The 22,786-nt window shown below is 42.0% G+C and overlaps 1 protein-coding gene and 1 pseudogene across 1 annotated transcript in view; one reads left to right on the top strand and one right to left on the bottom strand.

Moving 5' to 3' along the window:
- Sorcs3 (sortilin related VPS10 domain containing receptor 3) overlaps positions 1-22,786 on the bottom strand; it is a 590,588-nt gene that overhangs the window by 354,834 nt on the left and 212,968 nt on the right. The gene's annotated exons all lie outside the window — the stretch shown is intronic.
- Positions 1,573-1,672, top strand: LOC115062943 (annotated as a pseudogene).

Here is a 22,786-nt window from a genome sequence, read left to right as displayed (position 1 = left end):
ACGCCAGGACTCCTGGGCTTCCCAGATCCTTTGGCAACACACAGGAATGAGGTTCAGGAACCTTCCCAGTACCCTGCTGCTCTCCTCTGGTATTTAAAAAAGTGACACTCCAACCCCCTGTGACTGAGAGATTGGTACAATTATGGACAAGCTTAGAATGTGTGTCCTTCCTCCCCATGGCTCTGATGGTGGGCTCCCTAGCATCGGGGTGGATTCTTCCTCAGTGCACAGTACACCAGCAGCACTCTCTTTGATACAGAAAATGAGGTCAGCAGGGGAAACACAGGGAGTAGGAGACAGAGTTAGTGCTCCCTTTCCCTAGCTAGTGCCCCCTTTCCCTAGCTTGATGACATCTGCACAGTCTCTCAATCCAAAGTCTGGCTGATTAGGATAGGAACCTGGTGTGTGTGTGGGGGGGGGGGAGGGGTCTGGCCAGCACCAACTTGGAAGGTTATTCAAGCAGAGAAGAAATCACAGTGCACACTCTGGAAGTGGAAATGGCTACCTGGATACAGTTTAAATGAGTGTTAAGTCAGATCCATGGACATATTTCTCAGGTCATCCTCAGCCATTTTCACCTCCCTCCCTTCTGTTCCCATTTCTTCATTTGTGAAGTAAGTGATGCTACAGAATTCTTCAGTCCTAGTCACTTTTGTTCCTTCTATGTCACAGCAGGATAGTCCTACAAGTCACTGATTGACACTTTACAATACTGAAGCAGGATTTCTCAATGAACCCAGATCTCATGACCCCGGGTCATAAACATCCAAACTTTTAAACATTCTGAAGACTCTTGATTCCTAAGCAGATGATACAACAGTCACATGGCCCTTGCCTATCCCATATACTAAGTTCTGTTGGATGAATAGCTAATAAGGGTATTTCTTTTGATAAGGAAATAGTCCCACTTCTGATCATGTATCAAAGTCAGACCCTTCATCCCCTAACCACACACGAGCGACCTAGACATTCCCTTTAGAATAAATCAATTTTTAAAAGTTTGATCTTCAAGTGGGTTGCGAGAAATATCAGAATATCAGCTGAATCAGGCAGATCTCTACTCAAAATCTGTTGCCCAAAGGAAATCTAGATACTTCCCCTATTATAGACAGTGTGGCAGATCAGCCTATGAAAGAACCCATCATAAAATCAAGGCATTTGTGCCTGATCCTAACAAAAGTGGCCAAGAGCCTAAGACCATAAGGACATGAATAGAGGAGACATTTATATTCATCTTATCACAAAAGACTATTAAAATCACAAAACAAAAGCACCATGCTATTGATCCTTCCAGCCAAGGATAACTGTTTCAAACTGACTCATGTTATCACCCACATCTTGCCTTTACACTTTTCCTCCTGTTTTATCTTCCTGTATATGTTCATAGTCCACCATTATAAACATAAACTCAATGCCCTCACCAGGAAAATCTTTGTTTGGGGGATACACTCTGACACTAGTTATGGTTAAGTCTCAGGACACAATCCTTTAAGGAAAATCTACAAGTTCACTATACACTCACTGAGTAGCTCATCATTTCTGACCTCAAATCTCACTTAGCAATTTACTTCTTCTGCCCCTAGGGCATCAGTAGGTGGCAGAGAGGAGAGAGGCTACATCTGAGCTCAGTCTTCTGACCAATGAACATCTGAATAGTTAGTAGCCTAACAGTCCCTGAAAAGAGAGAGCCTGAGATGACCACCAGTCCAGAGGTATGCAGTCTGGGGTTGGGCACTAGACCATGCCTGAGATGACACTTGTCCCATGCCACAATGTATGAGTGCTACATAGGACTCCTAAGACCACTCCTGAGACAATCCCAAATACTCACGTCCCTGAGCACCACTAAGAGGAGCAAGTAAGTGGAAGAGAAATAAAAGAGAAGAAGAAACAGATGGATATAGACATGGTGAAGAGCGGCAGAACTGGAGACTTGAGGGTAGTGAGGAAGTCTGATGTGAGTAGCTGGTGATGCCACCTCAGATCATGGTGGGATCCTGTCCTGTGCTGCCACTGGGGACCACATCTGGGTCTGTGACCCTGAAGTAACAGGGTTCTGTTACCACCAAAGGCCAGGCAGATGTCCCTAGTCTGGGTTACCGCCTAGGGGACATGCTGACACTTGAGAATGCACAGAACTGTCCCTAGCCTCACCTAGGCATCCTGGAAGAGCTGATCCTGTGGGCATGAGAGCAGGACCGACGATGCCCTTAGCCAGCTACAGTAATCAGTAGAGCCACCCTGCACATTGCTGTGGTTACAGAAGACCCAGCCCCAAGTACAGGAGCATGAGAGAGCTACCATTTGGTCCCTACCATTTGTCTCCTGGGTGGTGGTATGGGCAAGGGAGAGACACCCTTCTCCTCCCTGCTTGTCCCTCACCACCCTCCTGCGGCAGGCAGGCGACCTGGCCCTGGGGTCATGAGATCAGGATAGCTGACCCTAGCCCTCACCAACTACAGCCCTCCAGAAAGTAGGATGCACCTTCCCTGGGCATCACAATAGAGCTGATCCTAGTGCCTGGGGTACTGGCAAGCTGGTCCTAAGGGCATGAGCATGGGAGAGCTGGCCCCACCATTTGTCTGTCATGTAGTGACATGGTCCAGAGAGAGATGCCCTTTCCCTCACCCCTTGCCACCTACAGAAGGTCATGAGATCAGGAGCTCTGGCACGACTTCTCACTGTTGCAGCACGTGGGAGAGTCAGCCCTGCACCTGGTCATGGGATGGCAGGTGAGCTGGACATGGAATGGCAGGTGAGCTGGACATGGGGATGGCAGGTGAGCTGGACATGGGGATGGCAGGTGAGCTGGTCCCAAGGGCATAAAAGCAGAAGCCCAGTGGGTTACCCAGTTTAAATACCTCTCAGGCTCAGATTCTGAGCTTTGAATTGCCCTACCCCAATATCTATCCCATTGATGAACTGCTGGAGTGCTCTGAGTGGCCAATCCTATAGATCCAAAACTACAGGATCTTCATGCTGCAGAACAAGAGGATGTTTGAGTTTAGTCCCATGTCACACTGAACAAGACATCCTTAAGTCTGTTACTTTTTCATCTATTAAAAAAGAACGCTCTCTAATCAAGGGAAAAGGCCCAGATTCCACATGTGTGATACAGCATCTCTCTCAAGCTTGGTCTTGACAAGTGAATATTTCCATCTAAATGTTCTATCAATTCAATCAAAATGTTAATATTCTGATTACAAAGTATTTCTCTATGCATTAATTTCCTTCCCACAGATTTTCCCCCAAAGCAAAGCACTGAACTGGTATTCACAAGTGGGCGGGTCATTTTGATTTAAAGAGGACATTTGTGTACCATAATGCTACAGTAATTGATCATAGCAATATTTCAGGAGATTAAGCTACAATCTAACTGCGCCCACTCATATTTGTCTTATTGTACTGTGCACAGAGCCCCTGCACAGCTGCTAAACCCCTATGTGTCTGCAATAAGCCGGGGAACCAGCAAACGAGCAGCTGTCGGTTTAAATCTATATTAACTGTGTTTTTAGCGGGGTTGTTGAGCAGTGTCAGTCTCTTCTCATCTTTTGCTGCATAAATGATGCTGGAGTCATGGCAAATAAATAATCATAGTTTCAACTTCAAGGCATTATCTCCCAGGCTTCAGAGATTATGTATTTTAACAAGGCAGATACACAGAGCATCTCAGGAATTTTGAAATATTAATCTCCGTCTCCCCTGGATATAGAGTGACAAACATGCGGTTTTGAAATCCAATTGTGACTCACATCATAACATTCCCTCTGCAAAATGGATAGCTCGCGAAGAAGATCAGCTCCTCTGTAATGACCCCATCGGCATGCTCTACCTCTGTGCTTATCTGCATTCTAATATCGCAGAGCAAAGGAGGCCAGGCTGGAAGAAGCAGGTTTCTAATACGAGGCTGGAGAATGTGTTTGGGGTGGTCTGACAAATGTCATTTCCCTACAGGGAGGGTACCAGAGGTACTAGTGCAGGCAGCCATGAGCATGCAATAGGATGCCAGAACTACCTTGGAAGCCTCTGATGCAAAGATGCTTCTCACAACTCTTTTGGTTTTAAACTAAAGCAAAGAGCTATGATGTTATAATTAGAAATTAAAGCCCTATCCTAGTGATAAGTTCAAAAACTCAATCACACACGTGGCTGTCCATTCCAGACAGGTTGACTGCCAAACAGACCAATTGACTTCCTGATCTTGCACGCTTGAGACGAAGCCTGGCAAGTTCTCTACCACTGGGCTTCAGTCCCAGGCCATGACTTGAAGAGTTTAAAGGAAAGGCAAAAGTGGAGAATACAGAGCCACCACATGGAAAGGATAGAGTTCTGTGTGGTCAAGAACAGAAAAATGAGAAGGAAGGTACATATTGCTGACTGATACTGTTTCTGTGTTGCTGTAGGAAACCACATCCTGCATTGTTGAGTCTTAAAGGTCTTCTATAAATTCCATCAAATGTTCTGTTAGTCCCTGGTTCATGTATGCTTCACATGTCAGTAAGTATCAAAAATAAGGCTTACCCAGAGGTGGAAGGTAAATCTATATCGATGACGATCCCATGCACTTTAGACCTAGGGCCCAGAGAGCCCTGAGGCTCCAGGAAAGGTACCATAAAAACTTCTAAAGGCAGAAAATAGCCAACAGTCCTACCTAGCTATGGCATCTATGAACCGCAACAACGACCAGCACAGCACCATAACCCTAAGCATACAGTCATGGGACACTTACCTAAGCATACAGTCACGGTACACATGCCTAAGCATACAGTCACAGTACACATACCTAAGCATACAGTCACAGTACACATACCTAAGCATACAGTCATGGGACACTTACCTAAGCATACAGTCACGGTACACATACCTAAGCATACAGTCACAGTACACATACCTAAGCATACAGTCACGGTACATATACCTAAGCATACAGTCACAGTACACATACCTAGGCATACAGTCATGGTACACATACCTCGGCAGAAACCAATGGGTCACTAATTGGACTCAGGATCTCAACAAGTGGGAAATCACAACTGATAGTTGAAACCTAATCCAGAATTGGTTAAGTACTGGATCTTAGAGGGGAACTTACAAATATCACTTTACTAAACCAGCGTACATCCTAACTATATTTTAAATATTTGTACTCACAGATAAGTGTGGTTAGTCCTCGCCCTCATCGAGGAAAGTTGCTATTGAAACAGAGGAAGATCATTTCAGAAAACTGCAACTAACCAAAATGCAGAGTTGTGGAGCCCAGTGCCAATAGATACACCCATAAAAGAACTCCTCACCTAAAGCTCAGGGGACATTGAAGGAGAGGGGGCAGAAAGGCTGTGAAGAGCCAAAGGATCAGGAAGTTTGCTCTGAGACTGTGGATCTTAGTAAATCTAGAAGCTAAACCCAGAAAGTCTCACCGACATGACTGTATTAACATGGGCTGAGCAAGGACAACACCAGTAGACAGGCTAACACGGACAGGGGTAAAAATGTGAGGCCCCCACCGTATATAAAGAACAATGGGCGAGTAAGGCATGCTGAGAGATGGGGGGAGCACATCAATTGGTAATTCAATGCCAAATGGTCAGCCCTGAGACATACATACAAGCAAACTGAGCAGGTTATACTGAGGGTGTCCACATCTCTGGGGCCTGAGAATAAGTCACCTGCTAAAGAGTATGAGAAGATGTGGCTCAGAGTATGACGTCTAAGACAGAGACATTGTTCTGGGTCATTCTTACTGGTCCAGTCTCTCATCTGAGATATGTAATACATTACATGTAGATGTAATATATGTAATCTATGTAATCCTAGAATCCTTGAAAGCAGAGTGCTTAACTCTGATGCAAGAAGTCAGAAAGATGCAAAGTGGGAAGAGAGGGATGTTACACTCCTGCCTTTGAGGTGGAAGAAGGGACCAAGATTCAAGGGATAGCTGCAGAAGACAGAAAGACAGGGGGGAAAGGACCGTAGAGCTACTTGTTTACCCCAATCAAACTTATGTCAGACTCTGGACCTACAGAACTGAAATAGAGAAAACCTGTGCCATGTTAACCAATAAAGTTGTGGTAATTTTTTCAGAGCATTAATTAAAAAAAAAAAAAAACCGAAATACACATGGTAGGCCTTATCCCCGGTTCTTAATGTACAGGGAGGCTCCAAAAAGCCCCAGTCAATCCTTCCTAGAACTAATCTGTCCTTCAGAAGCACAAGCTTAGATGATACAGATGATAAATAGAGACTGCATCTCACAAGGTTCCCAGACGGTCACCACATCTCAGCGTCAGCTCTTCTGAGAAACATACTCAGAAGCTCCCCGTGGTGGGAGCATGTGGGAACTGTGCTCCTGAGTGTGCCTGGCAGGCTGTGCCTCTGACTCACTACAGGAAAACCCTCCATGTTTAGCAATACACAGTACATTCCCCAGAGCCTACAGCATCAATAACAATGCTGTAAGCTTATGTATTAGCATTTCAACTACATAATTCTATTCATTGTTTTCATGCAAGTATTCGATCATGTCTTGTTTATTATAAATGTTGTAAAGCTATGTACCTGGTCACATATCATTTCATCACACAAAATAATTTACTTAACCCTACTTGGAAATGTCCTCTAACAAGCATCTTTTAATGAATAATACATACCTCTTCTCGCAGGTGTGCATTCATACACACTCAAAGGCAGGTAAAGAAGAGACAAACACTCAAATTACCTGCCATTTTGAGTGTATATTGATTCCTAATCATTTAAAACAAACCAGTCCTGTTTTCCAAATGCAGAATTCTCCACCCTCTTTCCCATAGTGTAGCCCTTTCCGGCTTCTATCATAACATTTATTGCAAATTCTAATTATGCTGTTTATAAACTTAGATGATTATTTGTTATTGGCTTTCCCACTAGCATACCAGCATGGAAAAGACAAGGCCTGTGCATTCCTGGTTCATATTAATGATTCCCAAGGGAATACAGCACAGTTCTCAGTCTCAAGTATGGGCTCACCACATGTTCGTAGGCTGAGTAAATTCATACAATTCTCTGTAAAAACTTCCATGGCTATAGCCTCATGTCTGAGCTAATAATGCAATAGAACCAGTCTTCCTTGCATCCTGGATCCAGCATATGCACTGAGGTAATCATCAAAATAGTCAGAGCAGCCTTCTCAAAAATCTTTATGGAAAATAGTAAGGTGGCATGAATGAACAAATAACGTTATTTTAACATCTCAAAAGGAAATGCTTCATGTTATTCCCAAAGTGAATGGGAATAAATAACTCACAATAAAACTAATTTTATAATGCAAAGAATGGAGGAAAATAATCTAAGCCACAATGTTAAAGACCCAATTTTCTATGATTTGAGAGTAAGAAATGGCAGAAAATATCAGGGAAGGCATCCCCGTATAGAAGCTCATTTCTCCTCAGGAGGTCTTCCACTTACTCCTGTGTAATCCTCCTCCTCGGTCCTTTGAGACTGTCTGTCTCTCCTGTCTCAGGACTTGAAGAAATATCAAATAGACTACATTCATTGACTATTGAGAAATTGTACACATTGAATGGTTTTTATGAGTTAAACACCTTTGCAATATTTTGTTTAATTCTTAGATTCAGCCTTTGTGTTCATGCATTCGTGTTATGGAGTAAAACGTCTGGTTCTGTAGATTAAGTAAAATTTGGAAGGAATGAGGGCTGGGTTACTGAAAACACCAAGAAAGTGCAAAGGTCAAGACGGGATGAAAACAGGGATGTTTGAGATAAAATAGTAAAATGGGTAAGTACTGGGCAAGAGTGGGTGGATGGGAGCAAATAAGCCTTAGAGATAATGAGAAGTATGGTAACAGGACAGTGTTGATCCACTGTGTGGAGATGTAAGAAGTGCTGTGATAGGATGGTGCTGAGCCACTGTGTGGAGATGTAAGAAATGCAGTCATAGGACAGTGTGGAGCCACTGTGTGGAGATGCGAGTGGGGCAGAGACACGAACTTTGTCTCAGATCCCCAACTTCTAACCCAGAAGCCATCATTTATATGATGCTGAGGTTCCAATATGTTCCAGAAGGCTCTCTGGCATTGTGTGAAAACAGATGAGTGCAGCCCAGGTATGCAGTCTCTATGGCCCTCATAATTGTATTGAAAGTGGTGTGATAGTAATTGTTTTACAGCCTACTTTAGGTTTTGTTGTTGGTGTTGTTGTTGGTGGTGGTAGTAGTAGTAGTAAAAAGTCAGAAGAAACCCGAAGAGCAGAAATGTTAACATTAAAAAAGAAAAAGAAAACCAGCTCCCCCCAGCAACCTGAAAGGTCAAGGTGGGTAATTAGCCTCTGATGGCTTGTTTACCCAACATAAATGTAATTATGATCTTTTGAATACAATAACTTTCAGACAAATTTATTGTCCAACTGTTGTTACTTACAACAGTGGATCTGCAGCCCCCTTTTGTCCACAGGTTTTTCAGTTTTTACACACACAAACACACACACACACACACACACATACACACACACACTCACAAGCTAACAAACATGCCAAGGTGAGAAATAGCATTTTCTACTTATTGGCATTTGACCTTAATCGTTGGTGTAACAGTAACTATGGAGAAAGGATCTAACATGGTCAGAAACTCCCTCGTAAATGTTAAGAGCCAGTGGTTTTAAGTTTGGTGGTATTATGTGAAAACAGTCACTTTTCATTTGTTTCGAAAGTCTATTAAGTCACTCTAAGGCTTCCCCATTGGTGCTACAGTGTTAAGAAATTCCAAAGCCCAAGTCATTACACTCACTGTAGGTCTTGGCATTGATCATCAGCCGAACACTTCCTTACTCAAATGCGCATGCTGGTTTTTCAATTTAGAAACCCTTCTAAATGCACTTCAGTGAGGCCATCTACTTTTTTATCCTTCATAGACATAGAAAAGAGAATGACAATAATTAGGAATTTCAGTAGAGCAACTAGGTCTCACCTACAATTTATAGACTTACTGTCTTCAGTGCTTTAAAGCTAAACTTAAATTTTCAAAGGTGCATCTTTGAAAAACAGCAGTGAGAAACTTTAGCAGGTCAATGACTCCACGTGGAGCTCGAGAGACAGCTCGGTAATTTAAGAGCACTTATTGCTCTTGCAGAAAACCTGGATTTGCTTCTCATCACCCACATGGAGGTTCCTACTTATCAATAACACTCGTTCTCAGGAATCTAATGCCTTCTACTGCTCTACAGGAAACAGGTGTGTACCCTGTGGATAGACAGACAGACAGACAAAACACTCATTCACATACAATGAAAAAATTATTCAAAATAGTAATTACTGAACATTTTAAGGACTTGCTAAGTGCCAAATATAATGTTGATTATTTTATAAGTTAGCTAATTAAATTAACTTCAATATTTAATATGATAGATTTAAGTGTTATGTCCCATGTTGCAGATAAGAAAATTCAAGCTAAACAAAGTTGTTCCAGGATGTCAGTGACACATCCTGAAGTTGTATCCCACTATTGTAAGAAGTAAAGGACAAATACCAGTGTGTTCTCTAGAACAGCAGCCTAGATCCCATGCATATTATAAGACAGAAGGCAACGTGTAACACTGCTCTTGATTGTCCAAATACTCTTGACTTGGTGACCTATTCCAGATGGCTCACACTCATGTTTACTCGGCACATTTTCCAGGCAGGCATTGTTTGATTCTTGCCTTTGAAGAGCACACATTTGGGATTTTTATTTGTGTGTGTGTGTGTGTGTGTGTGTGTGTGTGTGTGTGTGTGTGTGTGTTTGAAGGATGATAACATGTTTGGCTTAACTTGAGAGCAAGGTCAGGTTGAGAAAATGGAAGAAACTATGTACTCAGAAACAAAAATTCAGTAAATCAAATATATGAGAAAAATTGGAAGCATGAGAATAAGATTTGGCAGGGGAATTCCAAAGTTCAGGTTATCAGAGGTCAGGCAGTTCCAAATGATAATGAACTCAAGACTTAGTGATGCTGGTAAATGCTCATAAAAGGAGGTTGATGACTGTACCGGCTAGTTTTGTGTCAACTTGACACAGACTGGAGTTATCACAGAGAAAGGAGCTTCAGTTGGGGAAATGCCTCCACGAGATCCAGCTGTAAGCCATTTTCTCAATTAGTGATCAAGTGTGGGTGGTGCCATCTCCGGGCTGGTAGTCTTGGTTCTATAAGAGAGCAGGCTGAGCAAACCAGGGGAAGCAAGCCAGTAAAGAATATCCCTCCATGGCCTCTGCATCAGCTCCTGCTTCCTGACCGGCTTGAGTTTCAGTCCTGACTTCCTTGGTGATGAACAGCAATAGGGAGGTGTAAGCTGAATAAACCCTTTCCTCCCCAACTGCTTCTTGGTCATGATGTTTGTGCAGGAATAGAAACCCTGACTAAGACAACAACTATGAGGAAGATGCTGAGGATGTCTTCCAATAGTGACAGAGAAGTCATTGAAGAACATGATCATAAAAGAGATATAAGCCTGAGACAGCAGGGAACTTGGCAAGATGGACTGGAAGGAAAATGCTACAACCTCAAGGAACAGCAGAAAGGATGATTTTTCCTCCTGTCATCTTCAGGAAGCCAGGATACAGGTGTCATTCCTAATTTCTCCCATCCCAACTTTACCCATGGCTTGTTTTCATTCATTTAGTATAAACACTGCTTTTGAGTCTTCAGAGTGAAAAGTTTTTATATCCTAATGTTTGATGCCCTATTCATCTTAACAAAATACAGTATGTGGATGGCAACACCACAAAGCCTCAGCATACATGGTTGGGGAACAATACTCTTAAGATGTTTCTTTTTCAAAATGATTTATTATTTATTTATTTATTTATTTATTTATTTATATGAGTACACTGTAGCTGTCTTCAGATACACTGGAAGAGGGCATCAGATCCCATTACAGATGGTTGTGAGCCACCATGTGGTTGCTGGGAATTGAACTCAAGGCCTCTGGAAGAGCAGTCAGTACTCTTAACCGCTGAGCCGGCTCTCCAGCCCCTAAGGTGTTTCTTTCAACATAAAGATAGTCCCAGGCAATAGATATTCCAACCATTGATAAGAATGGCAATGTGGACTTCCTGTGAGTACACAGACCCCTCCAGCAAGGGAAGCAGGTGGACTAACTGCAGATCTTCACCTCTCTACCAAATAAAATCCCCTAGTCTCTTCTCCAGCTCTGCAACACAACACTTACCGCAGACTCCCCTTGAATTGATCACTAGTGGATCCCACAGATTTACCCCTCCTAACTTACTTCCTCTGATTCATTGTATTAACTGAGCCCCTAGCTCCAGCAGGCATTGCCTGGGAACCCACAGGCCATACTGAGCAATTACAGATCTTCACCTCTCCTTCTGTTCCTCCAAATCCAATTCCCAGTTTCACCCTCAGCTTTGCAACACATTGTCTGCTGCAGGTTCTCCTCACTCTCTGCCCCCATTCCCAGCAGACTAACCAAAGAGATCCTGTTGGAACACCCTGCTGTCTCCCCTCTCTGTGAAGTCTTTCCACTACATCCAGTCCATTCCCATTCCTAAGTATCAAGACCCAATACCCAGAAATATATTTTACTTGGAACCCCAGTGCCCACATCTATCAGTATCACAGAAGATTTTCCTACTGGGCAACACACAGTTATCACATCATAAGAACCAGAGAGGAAATGGAAACCAAAAAAACAAAACACATTTTTTAAAAATAGAATTACAGCCGGGCGTGGTGGCACATTCCTTTAATCCCAGCACTCAGGAGGCAGAGGCAGGCGGATTTCTGAGTTTGAGGCCAGCCTGGTCTACAAAGCAAGTTCCAGGATGGCCAGGGCTATACAGAGAAACCCTGTCTCAAAAAAAAAAAAAATAGAATTACAACCTCCCCAATCCCTGATGCCTAGAGGTGAGTGATCATTAAAATTCAATCAACAGCCAAGACAGTATGTCTCCACAGGAGCCCAACAACCCTTCCACAGCAATCCCTGAATATTACAACTTAGCTGAAGCACGAAAAAAAAAAAAAAACCTTCAAGCAGCCTTCATGAATGTAATAGAGCTCCTTATAGGAAATGGATGAATACCTTAAAGTAATCTATGAAAACATAAACAGTAGTGAAAGGAAGTGAATAAAACCATTCAAGAAAATTGGAAATAGATCAAAACAGAACATCTGAACTGAGGGAAATCTGGAAATGAAAACTTAGAAACTCTAACAGGAACCACAAAGGCATGCTTTACTAACAGAATATAAGAAATGGAAGAAAGAAGGTCAGGCATTAAAGACATGATAGAAAAAAATGGATACCCAAGTCCATTTTTTAAATTTAAGAAACAATTATAAATTTAAGAAACTCTTAGAACAAAACATCCAGAAAATCTGGTTCACTATGAAAAGACCAAATCTGAGAATAATATGATTAGAGATCAAAGATAAAGAAAATATTTCCAACAAAATCACAGAAGAAAATCACTCTAACCTAAAGAAAGAAATGTCTATCAAAGTGTAAGAACCACACAAAACACCAAATAGACTGGACCAGAAAGCAAAGTTTCATTTGCACAAAATAATCAAAACATTAAAAGTACAAAACAAAAAAATTAAAAGCTGAAAGGAATAAAGACCAAAATCTTATAAAGGTATGGATTAATTAGAATTCTATCTGACTTCTCAATAGAAACTCTAAAAGTCAGAAGGGCCTCGACAGATTACTACAGACTCTATGGGACAAAAATATGCCAGCCAAGACAACCAGATATATCAAAGCTTTCAATTACTATCAATGGATAAAATAAGTCATTCCATGATTTAAAAAAAAAAAATTAAGCAATATTTAACTATAGCCCTACAGAAGATGCTAGAAGATAAACTCTAACATAAAGAGGTTAACTACATTCAAGAAATCATAAAAAATAAATAATCCCAGACCAGAAAAAAAAAATCAAAAGAATAGAAGTACACACTCTCTACCACCACCATCACCACCACCACCACCACCATCACTACCACCACCATCACCATCACCACCACCANCACCATCACCACCACCATCACCACCATCACCCCACTACCACCACCAATAGCAAAAATAAAATAACCAGAATCAGCAATCATTGGTCACTGATTTCTTTCAACATCAGTAGTCTCAACTTCCAATAAAAAAGATACATTCTAACAGAATGAATGCAAAGATAGGATCCACCCTTCTGCTTCATCCAAGAAACACACCTTAGCATCAAGGGCAGACATCACCCCAGAGTAGAGTTGGAAAAGATTTTTTAAGCAAATGGACCTAAATAACAAGGTGGTATAGCCATTTTAATATCTGGCAATATAGACTTCAATCCAAAATTAATCAGAAGAGATAGCAAAGAACATTGCATACTCATCAAAGGAAAAAAATACACCAGGAGGACATTTCAATTCTTAATTTCTATATCCCCCAAATAAGAGCATTCGACTCTGCAAAAGAATACACATCAAAAATATTATCCACCATGATCAAGCAGGCTTCATTCCACGGAGGCAAGGATGATTCAACATATGTAAATAACTAAATAAATATAACCTACCATACAAACTGAAAGAAAAAAATGACTATCTTATTAGCTGTAGAAAAGGCCTTTGACAAAACCCAGCAACACTCTCTCATGATGAAAATACGTGGGATATAAGGGCATACCTCACCACAATAAGGATAGTTTACAGTTAGCCCATAACCAAAACCAACTTAAATGGAGAGAGTCTCAAAGTATTGCACTAAAACAAGGAATAAGATGAGGTTGTCCACCCTCTCCAAGCCTATCCAATATAGTTCTTTGAAGCCTTGGCCAGAATAACAAGACAACTGAAGATCAAGGTAGTACAGATTGGAAAGAAATATTCCAAAGTATCTTATTTAGTTGACAAAAAACTTTCAGCAACATATCTGAATAGAAAATGAACTCAGGAAAATCAGTAGCCCTCTTGCATACAAATGACAAATGGCCTGGCAAGGAAATGTTTTTCACGACAGCCTCAAATAATATAAACTATCATGGGGCATCACAAAACAAGAAAGTTAATTTCTTATGATAGAAACTTCAAGTCATTGAAGAAAGAAATTGAAGAAATGAGAAGATGGAAAGATACTCCCATGCTCATGGATCAGTAGAATTAACATAGTAGAAATGGCCATCCTGCCAAACTCAGTCTACAGATTTAACACAATCCCCATCAAAATTCCAACACAGTTCTTCACAGATCTTGAAAAGACAATTTTCAGGTTCATAGGTTAAACACACAAAAAATATAGGACAACTAAAACAATCTTGAATAATAAAAGTGGAGATGCCACCATCCCCAATTTCAAGTAAAACTAGAAAGCTATAGCAATAAAACAGCATATATTGGCATTAAACAGTATTGTATTGCCACAAAAAACAGACACATTGATCAAAGAAACCTAATCTAAGACAAGACATAAATCCACACACCTAAGAACACATGATTTTTTTATAATGAAGACAGAAATACATGCTGGAAAAAAAGACAGCATCTTCAACAAATGGTGCTGGTCAAACTGGATGTCTGCATGTAGAAAAATACAAGTAGATCTATACTTATCACCTTGCACAACCAGGATCAAATAGATCAAAGACCTCAACATATAAAACCAAATACAATGAACCTATTAGAAGAGAAAGTGGAGAATAGCCTTACTGACACAGAAAAAGACTTCTGAACAGAAAACCATGAGCATAGACACTGTGGTCAGCCACTAATAAATAGGACTTCTTGTATCTTGTTTTGTCCTATTTGGCTACTGTCTCTTGGAGGCCTGTACTTTTCTGAAAGTAAAAAGGAGAAGTAGATGTAGGTGGGTGGGAAGGTTAGGTGGAGCTATCAGGAGTGGAGGGAGTGAACTAAAAACGGTGGTCACGACGTTTTGTATGAGAGAAGGAGCTACTTACAATATAAATAAGTGAAGGAATAGATAGATAGATGATAGATAGATAGATAGATTAGATAGATAGATAGTTTCAGGACATTGAAAGAATAAACATAAACTATGAATAAAATGTAAAATAAATGAAATCTCATGAAGCTGAGACACTTCTGCATGGCAAAGGACAGCGTCATTCACCAGACAGAGCAGCAGCCTACAGACTGGGAAAATATATTTTTTATACATACACATTCAATAGAGGGATACTACTCAAAATATATAAAGAACTCAAGAAACTAGATATCAAGGAAAAAAACTCAATTCAAAAATGGGTTACAAATTGAAACAGAATTCTCAATAGAGGAAACTCAAAAGACCAAGATGCATTTAAAGAAATACTCAACATCCTTAGCCATCAGCAAAATGCAACTGCTTTGAGATTCCATTTTACATCTGTCAGAATGGCAAGGAGCAAAAACCTAGTGACAGCTTCTGCTGTTGAAGATGTCAAGTGAGAGGAATATTGTGGATGGAGTGTAAACATGTACAGTTACCATGGAAATCACTGTAGCAGTTCTTCAGGAAGATGGGAATGGATCTACTTCAAGATCCACTTGAGCTATAGCTCTCTTGGGTATATCCCCAAAAGATGCTTAATCCTACCACAAATACCCTCGCTCAACCATTTTCACTGCTGCTGTATTCATAATAGCCAGAAAAGAGAAGCAGCCTAGATATCCCTCAACAAAATAGTGGATAAATAACTTTTGGTACATTTACACAACTACTCAACCATTAAAAAAATTACAACATTGAAATCTGTAGGCAAATGTATGTATATATTTGCCTGAGTGTGGTATCTCAGACCCAGAAAAACAAATATGGTATGTATTCACTTCTATGTGTCTGTTAGCTGTTAAGTCAATAATCAAACTACATTCCACAGAAACACAAAGGGTAGTAAGGGACTAGAGGATACAGATAGATCTTATTAGGAAAGGGAAATAGAATAATTATGAGGGGATTGAAGGTGGGGTTATAATGGGAGGATCAAGTGGAGAAGAGGAGAAGCTAATGAGAGGGAATACAGAGAGAAATAAACAAAATTAATGGGTATTTGAGGTGTAGAGTGGAAGTCTAATAGAGTAGAAACCTCCATATATAAGATGATCTAAATTCTAAATGAAATCACCAAGTAATATGGAAGACAAGAGTCCCAACTGACCTTCTCTTGTCACCTTGTCACTAAATGAAGCTTTTAGTTCCAGGATTAGGTTACATTTCATTGAATTGTTAGCCAAAGGGGCCCCATGAGAATTAATAAACAACCTAGGCTGTTGCCAGTACTATAGTTTGTTCCCCCAAATTAACTGCAAGACCACATTGCTAAAGACAATCCCTAGACAAGTCATCAGATACAGAGATGTCAAACTGGTGACTGTGCAGGGAGAAGCTGAAAGGGAGAGTGACCCCATAGGAAGACCAGCGGTTTCAACTAACCTTAAGGAGCTCTCAGAGACTGAGCCACCAACCAAGCAACATACGTGGGACGGTTGAGGCCCCTGAACATATATAGCACGAGACGGCCCAGTCTGGTCTCAGTGAGAGATGTGCCTAATCCTGGAGACCCTGGGAATGGGGAGGTTTGGGGGTGGGTGGCACCCTTTTGGAGAAAAGGAGGAGGAGGAAAGGGATGAGGAACTGTGGGAGTGGGGACTGGGAGGGCGAAATGGCTGGAATGTTAAAAAAAAAAAAAAAAAAAGGACTATTTAGATGTATGCCCTATTGTTTCATTTACCGAAATCTGTCAGACAGGCAAAAAATCCTCTCTGTCAAGCAAAGAGGAGAGACTGCAGATGAAGGAAAGACAAGCCCACTGGTTTTTTTTACTCAGATTAATGGGATTTCTTTGCTTGGCCATATTCACAATGAGCTCCCTTAACTCTGTGAACTTCACCTGGGCAGTGCATCCCCCTTTTTAATGGAAATCAACTGTCTCACTGTATTTACATTGCCATAATAACCCAACAAACTTGTTTACTATCAGAAGACTTACTGGAACAGATGAACAGTTTCAGCATGATATCCAGGGGACAGAAATTCAATTAAAACCTGCAAGTAGTGTGGAAAGAGTTGGTTATTGCTCAACACATACCACGGGGCCCTTCGCTGAAACACAGCTATTAGCCGAACTGGTTGAGAAATCCTGTTTTCCTTTATGGCAATCTGTTAGCTTGTATAAAGTTAAATTAATAAAAGCACCAACTGGCTCTGTGGTGAGAGAGCAGAATGAGGCCAAAGGCTAGTTGCATATTTTATAATTATGGATTAAGTGCATTATGCCAAGCAAATTAAAGATATGCCACGATTATAATAAAAATGAGAGACTGCACATCTCCGAGCAGTGATTGTGTGACTATCGCATTTGAAGGAGCCGATGCTCTACCTAGCAAAGGCAATTGTTTCCCCCATAAAAAAAGAGGGAGGAAATTACCTGCCACACACACATTCCTTCAGTAGGTAGAACAGCTCTTGTGAAGACAGTTGTCTGAAAGCTAAATTGAGCTCTTGACTGCCTGCGCTGTGCTCAGAATGGACTCCAGAGCTCAAGAGCTGCTCCACATCCCTAGTGGGGGGGGGGGGGAGGTGCTTTAGAGCATAGAGGCTGCCACGCCCATTCAGGAATGAAAGGGTTCCAACCAGGAGGAATCTCATCTGAGGCAAACCAACGGTTTTATCCCACCCACTGATGCAAAGGAAAGGAAATCCTCAGTGCAGAAATCTGCAGTCTGCCCTTCCTCCAGCTTTCTGCCCTGGGAGCCTTGGCCGTGGTCTTCTGATAGCATTTGCAGACAAGAAACAAAAGTCCTTTGTGTGAACATGGCTGACACTTTGGCATGCTCTGCTCTCTGCTACAGAACAGGGCAGACCTTCTTTATATCTTTCCTTGTCCTTTCTTAACACATTTGTTATAAACAAGTGTCTCTCTTGCTATCTCTCTCTCTCTGTCTCTCTCTCTCTGTCTCTATCTTTATGGAGGGGGGGATGTGCCCACACATATGCACATGATTATAAATCATGTTCTGCAAATGGAATATCAGTCTTTCCAGCCATAAGCTTTCACGCATAGCAAATGATGATGCTTTCAGCACATAAGACAATTTCCCCTCTGCCAAATCTTCAGCATATTGTACTTTTCAGCAAACAAACTTCTCAACCCATATTGTTCGTAGCGGTGCGTAGGAGTGGGCATGTGCATGCACATTTGGGCAAGCACTCATACATGAGGAAATGAAGCCAGAGAGGAGAAGCTCGTCAGACCCCAGATACCTCGTGCCATCCTTTCTCGTCCTCTTGCTATGAGAATACTGTCTGATAAAAGCAATTTCAAGGCAAAGGGGTCTATTCGGGCTCACAGCTCAGGGGTTCAGCCCATCTTGGGAGAGAAGGTAATATGCTAGGACCTTGAAGCAGCTGGCCCTATCAAGAAGCAGAGAGCTATTCATACACTCTGCTCTCGGCTCCCTCTCTCCATCCTGTAGTCCAGGATTCCCTTGTAGTCCGGGACTCCCAGCTGGATAATGATGCTGCAAACAGTAGGCAGGTCTGTTCACCCATATTAATGGAATGAAGGAAACCCCCACAGGCATGCCCAAGGGCTTATCTCCTGGGTGATTGATTCTAGATTCTTCTGACAGTTAACACTAACCATCATAGCCTGAAGAGGGTACCACTGAAGGTAGCTCCTCCCCGCCTTCTTTATCTCCATCCTCTATCTTAGGGTTTCCTATATTATGACCATGGAAGAGCTGCATCAAAATCTCTTAAGATATTTGCAAAGAGGGGGAAGAGGAGCAGAAAGAGGAGAAAGAACTGGAGAGGGGCAGAGGGTGTGACGGCCTGTTCTCAACTTCCAGAACCAGAGACCTGGGGATTTGAAGGATGGAACCCAGAATGGAATTTGAGGATTATCATCCACTGAAGTCAGGCAATCCTGATGCACATTCAGTCTAACACCTAAGTCTCTTATTTGCTTCCCTTCCACAGAGATGCCAGCAGACAGACTCAGGGGCACCTCACTGAGAGAATCCCTCCAGTTTCTGACAATGAGCCAAACCCCTCTAGACAGCAGCCAACAGTCAAGGGTCACTAGAGAGATGGTAATGATACCTTTGTTGATGAATTTAGAGATCTTTAGAGGGGTCTGGGTCTAATCCCTCATAGATACCAAGGGACAACCATTAAAAGTTTCATGAGACAGTTACAACTACACTAATATTGTTGTCTTGGGCACAGAGATTTGGAGTAGGATTTGGTTGACGGGCTGCAAAGTCTGTGTTTTTCACCCAGCCAAGCTGATTGGTGCTGAGTTATATTTAGCATCCATGGACATAGGAAGAAAAGGAAACTGAGAAGTATTACCTCACCTAAAGTGTTAACTATGTTCTACTCGGGACTCTAAAGAGTTGCAAGGGGGTAAAATCTCATGTCCTCTCAGTGGGGTTTAAGAGGGCTAAACAAGTACAGCCCCCGTTCCAAGCCTGTGTATCATTTGAGGGGCTCCCTTCTTTCACCTCAGCAGGTATCCAGAATGGGCAGAATCGATCTTTCTAAAAAGATTCTCTCTCTCTCTCTCTCTCTCTCTCTCTCTCTCTCTCTCTCTCTCTCTCTCTCTCTNTGTGTGTGTGTGTGTGTGTGTGTGTATCAGGTATTCCTCAGTCTCAGTTCACAAATTTGAAAAGGAATTCCAGCAAGGCACCTCAAACAAAAACGGATTAAGGATTCATAACCAATTACTAAAGCATAATCTCACTCAGATGGCCGTGCTAAGAATAATTACTCTCCATAAGAAACATGTCTGGCGTAGACGAACTGCAGAAGGCTACATAATTAAATACACCTGCCAATTCTCATTTATCTTGCTGGCAATTTGCATTTGAGGGTCCACCTGGATTGCCAAAGGCCCAGAGCTGATACACACAGTGGAGCTGAGAACCAGGGATTCACAATTTCTAAAGGAGCAGAATTCTATCTCAGATGCTGCATTCCTGCAGCATCCTGAAAATTAACATTGGTTTGCTGTGAGTTTCATCTGGAAAGCTTTCTGCATCCCCTCATCGGAAACTCCCCTTTTCCTGACATACAAGACCCTAGATAGCCTTTAAGATTTAATTCCCAGTGAAGCCTCTCCTGTGTCTTGATTTGCTCATCAGCAACAGAGACATCATCAGGGTAGTTGGCTCCTTGGAACTGTGTTTCTATACTACCAAGTTAATTCATGCGCAATCTTCTGCAAATGATCCATAGTAACCTTTCAAGAGCTTTGAATTATTATTCTGTCTTCTGACTGTCTGGCCTCTGGCTGGTTTGCTTTCTCTGCAGTTGGTCATATATTCAGCCATACTGGGACCCTTACCAATCCCCATGAACATGGACTATGGTCTGTTCACTGAGCTTTCTGTTCCCTGCCCACCTTAGGTTACCTTGCTCTGTAGGCTTCTGAGCAGGGGTGGGGGGTGATCACCTAACATCTTGTGCTATTGTAGACGCTGGTAGACAAGATGTAGGATACCTCAGAGGTGGTCATTACATAATTCCTTCCAAGAACAGTAAGGTAAAGAGCAGAGGGAAGAGGGCAAGAGAGCTGGCCTCTCTCTGTCCTGGGTGAGCGAGCTAGAGAAATGCTGGGGAGTTCACCCTGGTGGCGTGAATCCAAGAGAGCTGGCAGGCTGATCTACCTGGCTACCACTGAGGCTCCTAGGTGGTAGGACTTTTGAGCCCTCCTTACAATAACTCTGCGTGGTTGATATTACCATTATGCTCATTTTGAAAATGAGAAAAGCAGAGTACAGTGACATAGACTACTTAACACAGCAAACAGAAGAAGCCAGTGAGAGCATGCAGGTAGTAAACACCAAGCAGGAGACACACATGCCAACATGCATCCTCTTATTCCTGCCAAGTCCTCATTTCAAACACTGAACCTAGCACACTTTCTTTGTTTTAAATTGTTTTATTTATTTACATCCCAAATGTTGCCCCTGCCTAGTCTCCCATTCAAGAGTTCTTCATCCCATCCCCCTTTGCCTCTGAGAGGGCATGCCCCACCTACCCTACCCCATCACCCACTGCACTTCACCCCTATACATATCCCCCTTTCCTGGGGCATCAAATCTCTGTAAGATTAGGCAGGTCATTTCCCACCGAGGCCAGATAAGGCAGTCTTCTACTACATGTGTAACATGGACCAGCCATGTACCCTCTTTGGTTGCTGGCTTAGTCTCTGGGAGCTTCTAGGGGTCCAGGTTAGTTAACACTGTTGATCTTCCTATGGGGTTGCTACCCCCTTCAGTCCCTTCAGTCCTTCCCCTAATTCTTCCATGGGGTTCCCCAATGTCAGTCCAATGGTTGGCACACTTTCAACATGGTGCCTAGTGTGGTCTGCCTCTGCTTTGAGAAGAAACAGTTGATGGCAAGGACTCAAGGGGTTTCTTGGAGAGATCAATGGTGGTTGACTTCATGTACCAAGCTCGAAGACAAGACATATGCAATCACCCATCTGGATCGTTATACTTGAACTGCAGTTCTTCCGGGTCTTCTTAGCTTCCGCAGTCACCTATCTCAATTGCTTATGAGATATTGGTGTAGTTTAGATATTGAGTGGCCCCCAATGCTGCCGTCATAAATGTGATACACTGCAGGGATATGGTAGAACTTTTAAGAAATGGGGTCAAGGTGGCTATCCTTAGATAACTATGGGGTGTGCCCTTGAGGAGGATTTGAGCCCTTGCCACTCTTCACTCCCACTTCCTGGCAGTGAAGAAAGTGTTCTTCTCCATAGTGTATTCCCTACCATGATGCCTCTCTACACGCCCAAAAGGGATGGGACCATGAACATGGAGCAGTAGCTCCAAACCTCTGAGCCAAAATAACACTCTTCCATTTATACATTGTCAATCTTAGGTATTTCACTGACATAACAGAAAGATGACTAACACACTAGAGTCGTGCATGTGTGTATATGTATATCTCATGTACAGCTGAATTCAAGAGTGAGTTTACAAATCTTCAGGACAAGTTTCCTAAATTGGATCTAGATTTTTCTGGAATTAGCACTCTATGCAATCACATTTAAAGATACTAATGACTATTTCCAGTAGTGAAGAGACCAAGGTCAGTCTGTGACATGAACTGATGATAGTGTCACACAAAATTTTTTCCCGCATTGTACAGGCCTAATCTATCACTTATAATAATCAAGGACCTTTGAGATGCTTATAAATACCTTGGAAAACAGTGACTATGATAAGTTTAGTTGGTTGCTCCTGATGTCCCTGGGCAAGGCAATAAAAGGAACAGCTTAGGAATTGAGTCCCCAACTCAAGTGAAACTAAACCTTAACAGGTCTATGTGTGGGATGAAGGAAAGTTTTATGTTCTGAAGCCATAGGGTTGATCTTGATGAAAATTCTATGCAGAATCCTATCGTGCAGTGGTTAGGGTTTCCATCATAAAACAAACCCAGGAAGAAATACTGGGCTGCTTAGACTGCTTAGATTATGGGATAGCTTTATTTAGAGGAACTCTCTCCTGAGTTGAAGATGTGAGAATCACTAGACTATATAAATTATCAGAGGTGGACAGGCCCACAAGAAGATCATTTCATAATGTTGCAGGGCTCTACGAGGAAGTCCTTCTGCACAGGATATTAGAGGAGGCAACACACCAAGTTCCTCAGGAGGTAGCATTTTGCTGTAAGTTTGAGTACTTTGCAATGTGTTGTTTTGCACTAAAATGCTAAAATCATTTATATCAGTTCAGTAGTATCCTGTACTATTCATGCTATTTACAGATATCTACATGTTATTTACAGA

Source organism: Mus pahari, chromosome 1, assembly GCF_900095145.1.
Source record: "Mus pahari chromosome 1, PAHARI_EIJ_v1.1, whole genome shotgun sequence".
In the NCBI taxonomy this organism is placed as follows: Eukaryota; Metazoa; Chordata; class Mammalia; order Rodentia; family Muridae; genus Mus; species Mus pahari.
The sequence above is the reverse complement of the archived record's forward strand: the minus strand, read 5'-3'. Positions and strand labels throughout refer to the sequence as shown.